We start from the raw sequence: 16,910 nt of genomic DNA on the forward strand, positions 1-16,910 counted from the left end.
CCTCTCTTCTTCTTGCATATACATGCATACAGCAAAATGAGTGGGGGGGTGTTTGTTTTTGTTCTTATTTCCTGCCATATCACACTGTAAACTCTGAGCTAATCTACTATTAATCCTAGATTTCTTTTTAATGTTGGGTTTGGAGTCTCTAGCTCACTTTCAGCTTTATGGCCACCGAGGGATCTCCCTATATTCCAAAATATCCCCGCTGCTATGTGTACTTTGGCTTGTGTACGTCTCAACAAAAGATTTTAAATACTAAAAATTCAAGTGTTATTCTAAAAGTTTAATTTTCCAAAGAATATATTCCCCTTTTAAAACTGCTGTTCTAGTAAGTTAAAGCAATCAATATTATGCTATTTATTTTTCTTGGTTGGTAAACTAATCAGTAGAACATTTTTGCTTCCTTCATGTACCCTTTTTATTCATTATTATTCCAATATTTAAGGGCAAAAATCATTGATTTTCACAAGTTTTTTTTTTGCCACTTATTCCCCCTTTTCTTCCCTTCCCATCCCCCTACTTTTCATCCTCTTTTTCAGCCAGCAATGGTGAAAAATGGGGCATGACACAACTACTTAGGCCTTTCCAAACATTCCAGCACTGCAACATTCAGTTCCAGCAAGTGTAAGCTTATGTACACTGAATAACACTTTTAGATTTGCTTGTAATAGTACAAAATATGCTGTTTTACAAGGTGTCTTTTAAATTAGGCCATCCTCTAAGAACAAGGTCATAGATGAGGCACATCTGGAATTCATATCCAATGGTTTGGCATAAGCTTCATAACCAATCTTTTAACCCTATGATAAGACCCCCTGGCACAAAGTTCTTTAAATGCCTGGCACTTTTTGCTGCCATAAATTATGGCACTTTGTTCTTTCAAGTGAACTGCTGAATGGTCTTCAGGGATGTACAACTTAATTCTTAGTTTTAAGTCATCACAACTGCAGAAATATATTAATGTTAGGAAAATCTTGGGGCCTGTGATTTAAGTGTTACAGTTTATTTAAGGATGGCAATGGCAATATAATGAAAATGGTGGATTAGCTATACTAAATATATTTTTCAGAGGATAAAAAGCTTTTATGTTCCAGTTCATTAAGTCTTGAAATACACGAGTTTACATTCCTTGAACCCAATGAGACTTCTTTGATGTTGCTTCAAATCATAATAAACCAGTTATAAAAACTCTCTGGGTAAGAAGCAGCTTATCATCGTACTCAGAGAAGCAAATATTTAATATGTCCTATATAAATGGAACACAGTGCATCTAGATATAAACAGGTATATTCCTTTCTTGGTAGCCGTGACAGTTGCACAGTGGTGTTCATGTAACAACAATAATAAATTGAATTGCTCATCACAATAAAATCTACTTCTTCTTAGTGGCAGGATGATAAGGAGACACATTTGCACATATTGCATTATAGACAACTTTAGTCACTAAAAATAATTGAGGATTGAAGTCTCCACCACAGCGCAGTTGTATCTCCCTGCTACTGAGTGTTCAGCCCTTTTGAAATTCAAGTCACTTAGGGCTCATTTGCAGCTTTGCCATGGCAGCCCAGGAAGCTAATCTTCCCCCAACACATATACAGCCCTAATCCCCGCTACAGCCCAGGACGTGAGAGCAGAGAATGAACCCTGCACCAGCTCTACGTGACACAGCATACATCCTCGATGCACTGGCACAGCTGGGTTCCACCCATTGCTCATCCTCTCCTGCCTGCTCCTCCCACATGTAGGGATGTAACAGCTCACAGAGGCTCTGCATGGTATGGATAACCCATGCAACAACGTGAAGAGGTGCCTATGCCCCGTACTCTTTAGGGCAGGTGTGCAGGATGGGCCACAATCTGACCATTTATTACAAATATAGATTTAGGAGCCTGACGGCACAATCCTATTTCTGAAATCGTGGTCATCTCCATTTCATTGTCATGTTGCATTTCTACTTTCAACACCCACTCAAGAAATATTTGTTAAGATTCAATGTGGCCACTCTGAGGAGTCCTGGGAAAAATAGCCAGCGTGGTTGTCAGTATCAGAGGCAGGTCACTAAGAAGAAGAGGGAATTGAAAATGAGCATCAATTTGCTCTGAGTGTTGACCTCTTCAGAAACAGTAAGAACGTGCTATAGTGACAATCCCTTTGTGATATATTGCCACAGGTGACATCAGTTCATGGAACTCTTGTAAGGGCTTGTGCCTTTCTCTTTTAAAAGTGGCATATGGCTTAGTCATGCTGTCCTGGGGTGTATATACCAGCAACCCAGGGATTAATGCAGGTACTGCTGGCCAGTGCTGATTGGCCGTCTCACAGCAGCTCAGAGGATAAAAGAGGGGTAGAGCAGCTGCCAGAGCCAGCAGGCTGAAGAAGGGAACTTCTGCCAGCAAGCTGCTGAAAAGCTGCTCAGAGACAGCACCCTAAGATGGGACAACCAGCCCGACAAGCCTACAGAAACCAGGGTGGTAGGAAGGAGCTCAGGACATGGTCAGAGTCCTCAAATTGACTGCCCTTCCAAACTGAGTGAACTACTCAGGTGCAACCCTCTGCCTGGCCAGAAGGGATGCTGTTGTACTTAAAAACAAAACAAACAAACAAAAAAAACCCAGCTCACCTATACAAGTATCTTTTTATTTTTTTAATTAATCTAGTCACAATTCCAAAATAAAAATAAAACTGATACAGTCTCAGGAATGTGAGCACAGAAATCAGACTTCATGGTCAGGAGGACCTTACCATGATTCTATGATTTCATGGATTCATAGATTCTAAGGCCAGATCATTATTGTGGTCATCTAATTTGACCTCCCGTATAATAGAGGCCATAGAGCGTCCCCCAGAATAATTCCTAGTGCAGAGCTTTTAGCAAAACATCCAATCTTAATATAAAAATTCTCAGTCATTGATACTCCACCATGATCCTGGGTAAATTATTACAATGGTTAATTACTCTCACTGTTAATAATATACACTATTTCCAGTCTGAATTTGTGTAGCTTCAACTTCCAGCCATTGGATGGTGTTATACCTTTCTCTGTTAGACTGAAGATACCATTATTAAATATTTGTTCCTCTTGTAGATTCTTATAGACTTTAAACAAGTACCCCTTAACCTTTTCTTTGTTAGGCTAAATAGATTGAGCTTGTTATATCTGTCACTATAAGGCATGTTTTCTAATCCGTTAATCATTCTTGTGGCTCTTCTCTGAACCCTCTCCATCCTTTTTGAATTGTGGATACCTGAACTGGACACAGAATTCCAGCAGCAGTTGCACCAGTGCCAAATACAGAGGTAAAATAACCTCTCTACTCCCAGAGGAGATTCCTCTGTTAATGGCTCCAGGATTACATTAGGTCTTTTGGCCATAGCATCACACTGGGAGCTCATGCCCAGCTGATTATCCACTATGACCCCCAACTCTTTTTCAGAATCACTGCTTCCCGGGATAGAGTTCCACATCCTGTAAATGTGGCTTACATTCTTTGTTCCTAGATGTATCCAGTTACATTTAACCATATTAAAATGCATATTGTTTATTTGCACCCAATTTACCAAGTGATCTTCATTGCTCTGAATCAGTGACCTGTCCTCTTCATTGTTTATCACTCCACCAATTTTTGTGTAACCTGTAAAGTTTATCAGTGAAGATTTTATGTTTTCTTCCAGCCTCCAGGTCATTATTAAAAATGTTAAACAGCATAGGGCCAAGAACCCATCCCTGCAGGACCACATTGGAAACAGACCTGCTCAATGATGATACTCCATGTATAGTTACATTTTGAGACTTATCAATTAGCCAGTTTTTAATCCATTTAATGCCATGTTCTTTTTATATCAGTCTAGTTTTTTAATCAAAATGTTCTGTGGTACATACAGAGCTCTAAAAGTAAAAGCACCGAGGGAGCCTTGGGAGCATAGTCTCTCTCAAAGGGAAAGGGATGGCTTGTCAGATATGCTCCCAATATGGAACTATTACAACCAGACACAACAACAGAGGAAAATGCAGCAGAAGTGAGAGAAGTAAAGGGCAGTTTGATTATTAATGGGGAACTACTGGCAAATTTATAATTATTTATTTAGTATTTTTACTATACTAGAACCCAAAGGTCTCAACCAGAAGTCCTAGTGCTGTTCAAACAGAGAAGATTGGTCCCTGCCCCTAAGAGCTTACCAAATAAGGGGATGAGTAAAATGCAAACATTGGGGGAGAGGGAGATTGTATATATAAATTGCATATACTGGATCGTGTACAAACTACAATGGTTAAACATCTGTTAGCAATGGACAGGCATATTGAAATGCTTGAGAATCAACAATATGCCAATATTTTGAAAGCCTAATGAGAAACCTGGAAAGGAAGGAGAATCCAAAGGCCATTTTGGTTATGGAAATGTTTCTTTCATTTCTTTGGATCTTCAGCCCTGATCCTGCACCATAGAAGCCAGTGGGAGCAGCAGGCTATCAAGGGCCGTGCAAGGGGGAAGTGGTACCTCTCCCCTGGGTCGGCCCCGCCGGAAGCTGTTGTGGCTGGGGATAGGTGCCCCTTCCCCAGCCCGGCTCAGCCCAGTTAGAGCTGCCACAGCCGGACAGAGCTGCTCTCCTCTGGCCCCGAGCTGCTGCGGAGAGACAGGGCTTGGGGGAGTCCTCTTTCCCCAGGGCAGCCTGCACCCCAACCCCTCATCTCCAGCCTGACCCTGGATCCTTCATCCCCAGCTGGAGCCCTCACCCTCCACACCCCAACCTTCTGCCCCAGCTCTGAGCCCCCTCCTGCACTCTGAACCCCTCATTCCTGACCCCACCCCAGAGGCCGCACCTCCAGCCAGAGCCCTCATCCCCCCACACCCCAACCCTCTGCCCCAGCCCTGAGACCCCTCCCACACTCTGAACCCCTCGACCCCACCCTCGCCACACATCACCTCCATATTGGTGCACATAACAAAATTCATTCCCATCTGGACATAAAAAATTAGAAGGAACGCTGCTCAGGACCTAATCCTGCAAATCAGCAGGGCTCCACTCATTCAGAGCTCATTACAGATCCAGTTCAAGTTACTTCAGGGAAACTGATGCAAGGGGGCGGGGGATTCTGTTCCTGCATTCTTAATTGTACTAAAATCCATGTCATGTTCAAAAGGAGTTGTAGTTGAGTAAGGAGTGGGGGATCAGGACCTGTGATCTCAACTGTTTCTGAGTAATGAGACAAGGACACAACACAGTCAGCCAGAAAAATATTCTTATTGAAAACTCAAAGACATTGTTCTTCCTTCCCAAGGAACAGATAAAAAAAATAAATGAATTAGGTGAAAATGGCTTATGTAAGACTTAGTGGTTGTGCTATCTTGGCTGTTGCCTGGAAAATTGAGAGTAATAACTTTAAATGATCAAAATTTATTTCCTGGGAATAGCTGACTGTAAACATCAGGGGTGGGGGGGAAATCCATGATCAAAAAGACCAAATGAACTTAGAAAAGGACTTATGGGCTAATAATTGAGATGTTCATTCAGTCATACCTCAAATTACAGGAGAGCCTGAAAAATACATTTATGAGCTGATGTAACTGTGAGGTTACTAGCCCTTTGATGTACTATGTGAATAAAAAGATGTAATGCCTTAGAGAAGTTCAAAGAGGAATATATATACACAAACTGATGAATATAGATGCTATTTTTAAATATATATATTTTTAAATATTGTTGGATTGTGGCTGTGAACAAAGCATGATTCTCTATTTCTGTACTTTAACCCACTCCTGGAAAGGGGATGATCACCTGCATCTCTTACTGTTACTGAATTTACCATCTACTCTAAACACACACTGGTAAAACTGGGGCTCAGTAGTGTAAAGAAGACGTGTGATATTGTATGTTTAATTTGTTTTTTAATGCATGAAACACTTGTAGTAAGAAAAATAAAGAAGATTCAGAGACTAGTCCACATTCTAAGATGTAATACATGGTTTTGTGATTCGAAAACATAACTTTAAATTAGTTCTGGATAAATTTTGATTACCCACATCAGTTCTTAAGATGAATTTGATGTTATAATTCACATTGTACAATTAGCTTGTGGGTGGACTAGAAGGTGCAATTCGGATTATCACAGACAATACCTCTCTCCAACTGACTGCCTATAAATTGTGGGCTATAGTCAGTTGCTAAAACATGGGAATTTACTAGCTACTGTGGATTGTGTATTCCCATTTCCAGGTAATTTTTTTAGGGGAAAAAAAATCAAACATTCTGTTTGCAGTAGTCAGTGAAGTCCTTTATTTTGAAGTCAGGAGCAACCAAATCTAGCGCTCAGGATTCTTGTAAACTATGTGAAGTCACTGCTTTGTTGCTTTCTGGTTTCATTCTTTGGCATCATTCACACAATCCTATGAACATCTTTTATCAGTTCATGCCAAAAATATTTGAATTAAATAAGTTGTAGTTTTCCAGCTTCATAAATGTGTAGAACTACAGAACCAATACTCTAATAGCAGCATCTCCCACTACGTTGACTGTGCATTATCAGATAAGATTTTTTTCCCCCTTCTCTTCCTCAGAACTTTCTTCAGGACATCATCTTGTAACTGCGCTTCTTTCATTATTCTTAACTTTAAAAAGATCTGCCTGCTTTTTACCTACAGTTAAAGGGTTTGATTCAAGGACCATTTCATTTTTTCCTCTGACACTAAACACACACAGTATCTTGAAAGTGGCTATACACCTTGTTTCAGCCTTCCCATACAATTCACTGTGCAAAACCAATCTTATATACTCAGTACAATGTGTTCTCATCAGTGGTCACTTTGATTTTCAATTTGGCCAGGAAATGTTATGCTTTGCCTGTTTGTGTGGGCATAATCTGCAGGCAGCAACTCTAGTCCTAAGAAAGTTATTTAGAAATTGAAACCCAAGCAGGAAACAAATTTTACAGGGAATATACTCAGCTTCTTAAAGACCTGCACCCCAGGTAACAATAAGCAATTACCCAAGATCTAATGCCTATACATTCACATAAATGCTAGTAGCACCAAGACCATCTGCAACAGCATCATCTGATGACTCCTCAAAAATGAAAGAGTACATGAATTAAGCCTTCTTGAAAGACATTCACACTTTTAACCTTCTCTCTAAATGTCCTCATTTTATAATGCTTGCTTTGGGGATAATTACAACATCCTCAGAGTGCTTTCTACCCTAAATTACTGATACGTACTCTCAGCCTTAATTCCAGCTGACCATAACTTTTTGTCTGGTAATAAATGAGTGGTTTGGTATTTCTGAGGGTAAGTGGTAACCATGAGATTCTAATAATGCTGCGCATTCTTAGGTCAGTTAAAGGGAGGACCGTTCCAGGACAATTGGCAGGATGGCTGATGAGGAGTGAGTCAGGGATTCTGAAGGGCCTGAGACTGGAGTGTGATCTCTGGAGGCAGTTGAAGTGCTTATTGGGACCTACTAGCTGAACTGCCTTTAACCTGAGTCATGGTATATCTGGCATACTATGAAGGACTGGGTCTGAAAACAAGCTAGTGTATCACTCTGGCAACCTCACCAAAGGGAAGATGATTACACAAAGTTACCAATATGTCTCATTATGGGGGCAATTCCTTTAGTTAGCATTCCTGTAAAACGGGAAATGATGGTGGTGCCATTTCCAATGGTCTATGCACCCTGTCCGCTGATCCCTCTGACTTTAGAGCAGACATTTCTCTAAAGCACTGGGGTGAATGATTATCATAGTCTCCACCAGTCATTTCTTTGCCACATTGCCACCTCAATCCTGTAGCCGGCCAAGGAGCTTGGAGCAGGGACAAACCACCAAGAATTCTACATACATGTGTCACATGACCTTCTGGGGCTAGTGGTTCCTGGAATGTCTTCATCAGCAAAATGCCAAGGGAATTTGACTTGTGTCATGGCAGTGACGCTAACCTCAAGCTGCCCTAGGCTCCACACCCACGTGGGAAGGACCCTGGAGCCCATGCTGGGTCACTCAGAAGAAAGGAGGAGGAAAAAAGGTCCATCAGCCTTACAAGCAAACAAACCAAGCTACCTTCTTCCCTGGCTCCTGCTCCAGAGGGCGAGGGCACTGGCAGCTGAGTAAAGGGGAACTCTGTTCTTGAAAAAGCAGCTCACTGAGATCCAGTATGACAATTCCTATGTTCTGATCTCTCTGCTTAGTGCTGACTGTGCACAGCATTCATCTGTCACTTACCAGTGGGGGGAAGGGTATACACGGAGTGCATAGAGAGAGGAAGAAAAGCTCCCCAACCCATTTCCATGATGAGGCTCAGAGCCAGAATGGGGTATCTGAATCTTACAAGAACCACTTATCCCAGACATGTCTGGTTGGGAACAGAACTCTGTGAGACAGAGATTGACAAGAGAGGACAAAGCACTCAGCCCCTGTTCCAGAAGTAATGATCATGCAGCCAAGTAAAGGCCAGCAGAGGGTGTCAATTCTCTCTCTATGCCATCCTTTCAATACGGAGTCAGAGTTGTGAGCTGGGTCAAGGAAATGATTACTTCTACAACTTCCCATTCCATAGTGCTCATTGGAATGAGCTCTCTGAACACAGAGCTGAAGGTGGATTTGATGGCATCAAGGGGCTCTCATCTTTAAGAGCCATACCTCTCGTGTCACTAGAGGGAAGATGTTCCAGCCCTTCCTGTCCTAGTATAGATTTGGGATTGCAGAGAACTGAGAGGAGCTCACCCTGCATCAAAGAATCTAGGTTTACACTTACCTTCCGGGTCGACGCGGTGAGTTCGACTTCTCGGAGTTCGAACTATCGCGTCTGATCTAGACGCGATAGTTTGAACTCCGGAAGCGCTGCGGTCGACTCCGGTACTCCACCACTGCAAACGGCGGTGGCGGAGTCGACGGGGGAGCCGCGGAGTTTGACCCCGCCGCGTCTGGATGGGTGAGTAGGTCGAACTAGGGTACTTCGAATTCAGCTATGCTATTCATGTAGCTGAATTTGCGGACCCTAGTTCGACCCCCCTTCTTAGTGTAGACCAGGCCTTAGAGGCACGAGAGTTGCTGGCTGGCTACCTCCTTATTCTCCCCATCCCTCAGTTAGCAGTTTCAGGGGCATCACACAGGCTGTAGCTGGCACTGACAGGAATGGAAGATTCCTCTGGACAGGGAGAAGCCCCTGAACCACTGAGGTACACTCATCATTATCAGCAAAGCCCCAGCATAGCCAGCAAAGGCTGCCTACCACCCAGAATCCATGAAGACATTGGATCATGGGATACAAAGGGTTAAGCAGAGAAACAACTAGGACACAGAGGCCAACAGGTAGGTGAGATTCCTCCCACTGCAGGACGGGAAGATGAGGGGGGTGAAGCATTCTTCTCTTGTGGAAGCAGAGGCCACTGTACAGCAGGGGCACCTGCCATAACTGATTGGGGAGGATCTGAGGGTGAAGTGCCTGCAGCCATGGGTCCATAAGGCTGCCAGGTGTTGGGAAGCATGCACCTAGAGTCACCCAGGCCACTGGATGAAGTGGAGCATACACCAACACTGGGTGGAAAGGCCACCAGTAGGCATAGTACTGCAAGATGGGGATGTTGGTGTCTGAGTGAGAATCCACTGCGAATTGGGATGCATCCAGGAGGGTTGTAGGTTTGCAAACACATATCAGAGAAATCTCCCAGCAAGAAAAGGTGTCCAGGTGTTTTAGAATCTGTCCATGCTGGGGCTTGTAACCATGTTTGAAACAGTTTTCAAACACAGTTATAGCCAAACACGCTTGTAACATGGCTTGAGTTCCCACCCAGCACACTTACAAATCAGGTTCCAACAGTGCTTTTGCAACACACTTAAGTGTTCTTATGCACACACACACGCGCGCACACACACACATTGGAGAAGAAACTACGAGAAACATGCTAGCTACTCTTGTATTGAGAAATAAGCATTATTTAGACTTGGGTGCAGCTAGATGGGAGATAGGCAACCAGATGCCTACAGACAAATGCCATCAAGTTAAGTCTAGGACCTCACTTTTCTTGTCCAGTAAAATGTAACACTTGAGAGCATTCAGTCTTTGAGATGAACCCTAGTTGCTTCTTTGAATTTTAGAGATGCTCCCAGAGGCCTTGGTAGAGTGATGGGCAGGGGAAGCCTTAACACTGAGTAGCCATTTTGTCTCTCTGAATCCCACAGAAAACAAGGCAGATTATGTAAGAGCTGACCCATACCTCTATCCAGTTCCCCTCCCATATTAAGGAAATAAATGGTGGACCAAGAAGTCCCTTACCATCTGCTTGTTTCTCCAGATCTGGGCTGCTCTCACTCTCCTCTCTCTGTGGCCAACTGTGGGGTGTAGTGGCTTGCAGTGTGCAGAGCCTGGATGGCTCCCTTAGCAGGGCACAGTGGGCTTGTGCAGTGGATAGCTATCAGAAAGGCATCGTGGCTTACAGGGTGAGCACAGGCCAGGTAGTCTTAGGGTAACCAAATGTCCTGATTTTGGGGTCTTTTTCTTATATAGGCTCCTATTGCCCCATCCCGATTTTTCACATTTGCTGTCTGGTCACCCTAGGTAGTCTAGTTGGCAGTCAATGGGATGTGGTGGCTTGTGGAGTGAGCAGTTGAGGTGGAAGGTGGGTAGCATGGTGGGTGGGCATGGTGGCTTGTTGGGTTAGATAATTTGGTAAATAATTGGCAGGGTGAAGGTAGCGTGGGTGTTTCTAGGGCCTTTCCTGATTACTTCTCTATTCCTCTGATTTCCTGGCCAACGTCAGAGAGGTTTGCCTAGACATTATGTGCTAGAAACTGCTGCAGCCTGCAACTTTAGTAGCTGAAGAGGTGTTTCCAATAAACTTGCTACACAACCCCAAACTTGGAATCCAATGAGCTGAAATTTAGGAATAAGATCGCCTTTTGGTGATGCTCTGAGCAGGAGGGTGAATTAGGCCTACCTGCAGCTGATGGAGGCAGACTGAACTGATAAGGTCTTCAGGGGTGTGGCTAGTCCCAGTCTGCATTGATTTACAAGTCTGGTTCTGCCTCTAAGGAACTGCAAGCAGGTGAAAAACCCATTGTAATGGATCTGCAGACTTTCATTGCCAAGAATGTCAATTACTCTTAAGTTATTAATATATACTCTCATTCTTAACATAGACTTTTCACTTAAATTAAGATACTCAAATCCTGAAATAACAGTTTCCATTAAATTGCATTTTCAATAGTTATGTTACCTTCAACTATAGCAGGGCAAGGTTGGCTTGCAACTGCCCGCCTCTCGGCTTTTCAATAGGTACAGCAGGGCAAGTTCTTTATGAGCTGCATTTTGAACAGGTTAAAATTGTTGGTATTTATTAGGATCAATGCCATGAGTTACAGCTAATTAACCTTGTGGTGAGTTTTACAATACATTTATAGATGCATAATTAATCTGGAAGTAGCAAATCATTCTGTTCATTCTCCAGATTTCTCATTCAATTATAATGCTGAAAAAAATCATACTTTTTATGTTTAGTGTTTATATATGTTGTATCAGAGCAGTACCACTTGAAAACAGCAGAAGCATGTGTGTGAGAGAATAATTTCTGATCTTTACTTCAAAGACCTCTAAACAGAAAAACCTTCACAATAGTACATTTCAGTTAATGTCACTCAGCCTCTAGCCTTTGCTTGTCTATACAAAGAAAAGACAAGGACTGACTTGTTAAAGCATCAACTGTTAGCTGCTTCTGAAATGTAAAAAGATGTAGAACAAAGCATAATAATTTTTTTTATCTAATATATATGCAAAAGGAACATTTTCCTACCACAGAAACAGTGGTTCCACGGGCATTGCCATGGTACAGGCCAGACAAGTGTACAACTCTTGCGCAACTGCCTTTGTCTTTACAGCCCAAACACCACTCTGTTCCTTCTACAAACTCAAGCATCTCTTGAAAGATTATAAAATAGTGGGGCCGCTTGGCAGGTTGGTTGCCTGGATTTGCCCTATCTCAAAGAACAACTATGGTAAGTAACCACACATTCTTCAAGCATTCCCTGCAAGGCTCCCTGCTTTAAGTGGTTAATAAGTAGTCCCCAGACCTAAAGTCTGAGGAATTTTACTTTAATAAAGACTGCAGGACTCAGGTATAGGCTAAATTTTCAGAAGTGACTTAGAAGCCAAAGCCTCACTGAAAGTCAACAGGAGTTAGGCACTTTTGAAAATTTTACCAACAGAAAGCAGAAACATGAGAGGTTCCTCTACTCAGGCCCCAGGAAGAATAGGACTAAGAAGAGGTACAAAAAGAGACATTTCTAATGGGGCTCAATCCATGGCCAGTGCTTATCTTAATGGTAGAGATGACATGGGTAGTAGTCAACACTTGGACCCAACTATTCAATGCCTGAGGCTCACATGCCCAATGCCACGGCAATAACATAGAAAAGCTCACTGCTGACACACCCAATGCCTAAGCATCTAGTGTGCAGGCATCAGATTTTGAAAATATCTGGAATAACTGACAAGGGTCAGGAGCAAAAGTCAGTCAATATAGGCACTTGACATCAAGATGCCAACAACACCCCAAACCATTGGCTTTGAAGAGGGTTTATATGCTGATACTGAGATTGACACTATGATCATAGCGTCAACAACAATCATAAGCCTCATGGCTTTGTATCTTTTTCCTTAGTGCGAAAGAGAAGCCAAGAAGCAGATGCTGGACTGAGATGTGTGGAATGATTTGAAATATTGTGGAACTAGTTCCTTATTATATCCATTATCCAGAATTCAAAAAGTATCCAATGTGAAGAAAACTAACTGGTAGACTAATTAAAGTATTATTGTAATGACTAAATCACAGAAATGCCATAATATGCAGTATGTATATTTTGGAATCATGCCTACAATTTTGTATATTACAGGTCTAAAAAAGACAATTCACATTCATGTAACGTTCATACATCTGTAGGAGGAACTGGACCATCCTTCTCAGTATAAAAGTTTAAAATTAAACTAAATATATTATTTAAAATGTTTTATTACTTTCATAGTCGTTAAAAATCAACACTAATGACAGACTTGAACCAGGACCCCATACCTAAGTCAGCTCACACTTCAGGATGTTTGTATCTGAGTTTCTCAGCTCTGGCCATCTCTAATAAAAACAGCAGGTTGAGCCCAATTATGGAACTGAGTTGTCAATACAGTATTTGTCAGAGCTCAGAATTAAATGGTTGCCTGATTGATTAGTTTGATGAATGAGTTGCTCAAAAGTTTTGTATTTTTCTTGTTGATCAAAAGGCAATATTGAGTATATTGCTAGATTAAGCAAAAACCTCTGGCAAGGATGAACTACCATTTAGGTTACCTCCTTTAAGAAGTTATTTTCCGGCCCCATATGTTTGCTGCAGAGATTAAGAGCATTGTTAATGAGGCTAAAGAAATGCAATTTCTTAATCTACCCTTTTTGTTTTTGATCACTGATTCTCAAACTGGTGGTAACGACGACTGATTTAAAGGAAGTGGGCCAGATGACAGAGTGGTTTTCATTCATTAGTGGGCTGGCAGCTCACAAAACAAATGAATGGATGTTAAACTATAATTTTCTCAATGTCTATTTGATTGACAATTAGCTCCTAAAACTGGAGTTGGAGAAACACCTGCTAAATAAATTTCACAACAATCTTGTATGTTTAGTCAATTCCACTCAAAGCAGGAGCTGATGCTTGAGCAGTCAGTCAGTGCTAACCTAAATTTGCAGTCACCAACCAAATTCAAAACAGGAGACAAGTAGAGGGCAGCGGAAAGAGTGGGAGGTGCAGTAGCAACCTCCGGTGCACAAACCATACATACTGGCAAAGTCTACAAGATGTAAGAAACACATATCAAGCCCAGTTCTGCCATTAGTTACACCAGTGTAACTTTACTAAGTTTAACTGAGTTACTTCAAATTTATATCTGTGTGACTGACAATAGTATTCAGATCTTTGTGATTTAGAGTAACTATTTTCCAGTGCCACCTGAGAATATATGCCTTCCACCTCTCCTTTAGATTTCTTCCAGTGAACTAATCGAGAAAATGTTTTCAAAAGCTGATGTCTGCACGCCAGCTAGTCACTGGTGCACTATTCAGCTGCAAGGATCTGCCTGCAGAATCTCAGCCTATGTAGTCCAACAGTAGTTTTTATGTTTCCTCTCATTGATTGCATTTGCTCCAGCTACTTATTCCTGGATGTTGTCACAATATCTGTATAATATAATACTTTGTTGCTCTACATGTTAAAGGTGCCATAAAAATATAATTAATCCCAATCAGTTAATCAGAGTGGGGGTTATACTTTTGTATGAATAGGAATAAGTGATTGACTCCTTTTGTTTGTGTAAATGTACCTAAAAATTAAAGAAACAAAGTGTATTCATTCCATTATTTTAATAAATTTTTTTTGCATCTTTCCATGAATCTCAATTACTTCAAGATTAAATGAGTAAATTGTCTAAGACACTGGATGTTCACTGAAGTCATTTGTTTTTCCAATCAATTTGTATTATACTTTTAATCACCACCAATTCAAAACCACAATCTATGCAGAGCACTTCTTACAAAATATAAACCTTACGCATGTAACATAGAAGGGCCTCTAATTATTACCATAATTCTATTAACTTATTGTAAAGTAATAATTTTCCAGAACTCTAAAAGTGCTCACTATATAATTGACATTTCTATTTGATGTTTAAAATCTAAAACTATTTTGAAGTAAAACCAATTTTACTGTATAACTTGTCAACCATTTCTAAAAGCTGCGAATTAAATAACTAGTTTCCATGTAAAGAAATGTATTGCAGTTGGCAGATAGTTTCCATGTATATAGAAAGGGGCCAGTTTAATTTAACGTATGTGTGCATTAGTTCCAAGGGTAGTCAATATTGCATTTGCACTTAAGACTTTGGAGCAAAACACAAAGTTGTGGGTGACTACATTCTCTGAACAATAGTTGTTTGGGTTAGAAAGAAATATTTGTCTACTCTTATCCTTACAATCCCCTCTAAAAGGAATATGTTCAGAAACAAAGGTTTGCCTTTTATCTGCAATATTACTATTCCTCTGCACACCCTTCTCATGCCACATCACATCTGCATTTGACATTAGTAATTACAGAAAAGTTGAGAGTTAGCTAGCAGTAGAGTGGAGTTTACTGAGAAACACCTGTTGTAAGTATTCCATTAGTGTATAGAAATTTGTACATTAGTGCAGTAGCAATAAAGTCCTAGAGCGAGAGCAAAAAAGGTTCAAAGGAGGCAGATAACTGGGTGGGGGGGGGGAGGGGGAATGCTTTCACCAAAGTAAAAGAATAAACGTTTGTAAAAGGTGAAGACTCTGGTCTTGGTAGATAAATAAAGGGGGAGGAATATATGTTTTAAAATACTTGCATTTTAAGTCTATATACATTCAGTTATTGAGTTTGTATCTTAAGAGTTTAACATTTAAAGGCATTTTTTCCAAAGTCCAACTCAAACTACTTGCATGATTATTGGATCTTATGCTATAAGACATTAATCCAAGCTGGTAAAACTCAATATTACAAGATCTTCTAGCACTCTCTTTTTAGTTCTCATTATAGCCAGCAAAGCTAGTCTATAGCACAATATGACAGCACTAGCTAACATGTGGAAGACTTGCTTCAAAAGCTCCCAGCAATGCTGTAGGGAAGAGGTCTGGATTTTGGGCCCACAAACTTAAAAATTGAACTTTTTTTTTTTTGAGCATTTAGGTCTTAATTCTCAAGTGTTACAGTTTGGTGATTCTACTACACTGCTTTCAACAGTTTAATTCCAGTATAGTCTTGATCTACTAATTATCCTTTTTTCACATGAAAAAACATTTTAAGTACTATTCAAGATAATGTCTTTTTGCATATAACCTAGGTTGTAATGTAGACTTGAAAAGAAAATGCACTATCCCATCTTTAACAGTTTATTCATTAGGTGCACAGCCTCTTCTAACAAACAAACACCATAGAAGTTAAAGTGGAACACATGCCCAAAAGAAAAAAAAAAAATCTAGCCAAGTCCTCCAAAACTGTACTGCACACAACAAATCTGAGATGAATTTTTATAAGCTGGGGTAATTAGTCATTGAAACAATTTATCTAGAGATATGGATTCCCCATTCCTTCAAGTCAAGACTGCATATCTAAATCATGTGTTTGCTCAATAGCATGGGTTCTCAAACTGGGGATGACAACACCTCAGGGGGTCATGAGGTTATTACATAGAGGTTACAAGCTCTTGGCTTCCACTCCCAAACCCTGCTTTACATCCAGCATTTATAGTAGTGTTAAATATAAAAAATGTTTTTAATTTATAATTTTAATTTATAAGGGGTGGGGGATGTCACACTGAGAGGCTTGCTGTGTGAAAGGGGTCACCAATACAAGTTTGAGAACCACTGCTCTATTTCAAACTGCAGGTTTTCAAACAGCCCAGTCGGCGGTGTTTCGCTGTTAAGGCAGGCTAGCTGACATTGCGCTGCACCCTGGAAGTGGGCAGCAGGTCTGGCTCCTAGGTGGGGGGTCCACAGGGCTCTATGCACTGTCCACACCCTAAGCACTGGCTCTTACTGGCTGGGAACTGGCTAATGGGAGCTGTAGGGGAGAAAGATACACAGGCCCTGCTCCCATTGGCCACTTCCACAGACAGGGAGGAAGCCTGCCTTAGCACTGTTGCTGCGCTGCTGACCAGGCACCGCCCATGATAAGCCCATGCCCCAATCCCCTGCCCTGAGACCCCCCCCAAACCTGGAGCCCCCTCATCCCTGGCCCAGAGCCCCCTCCCATACTCTGAACCCCTCATTCTCAGCCCCATGCCACAGCCCTCACGCCCAGCTCCATTGGGTCACAGGCATCAACAATTTTCTTCAACTGGGGCACCAGAAAAAGTTTGAAAACCAC

General features: G+C 41.4%; 1 long non-coding RNA gene across 1 annotated transcript in view; it reads left to right on the forward strand.

The window, feature by feature from the left end:
- Nucleotides 1–14,527, forward strand: part of LOC123371546 — a 35,363-nt gene extending 20,836 nt beyond the window's left edge. The window contains exons 4-5 of the long non-coding RNA XR_006579835.1: nucleotides 11,868–11,984; nucleotides 12,650–14,527. This is a non-coding gene — a long non-coding RNA (uncharacterized LOC123371546). The remainder of the gene's footprint in view (nucleotides 1–11,867; nucleotides 11,985–12,649) is intronic.
- The last annotated feature ends 2,383 nt before the right edge of the window (nucleotides 14,528–16,910 follow it).

The sequence above is a fragment of the Mauremys mutica genome, chromosome 5, assembly GCF_020497125.1.
Source record: "Mauremys mutica isolate MM-2020 ecotype Southern chromosome 5, ASM2049712v1, whole genome shotgun sequence".
Lineage (NCBI taxonomy): Eukaryota > Metazoa > Chordata > Testudines > Geoemydidae > Mauremys > Mauremys mutica.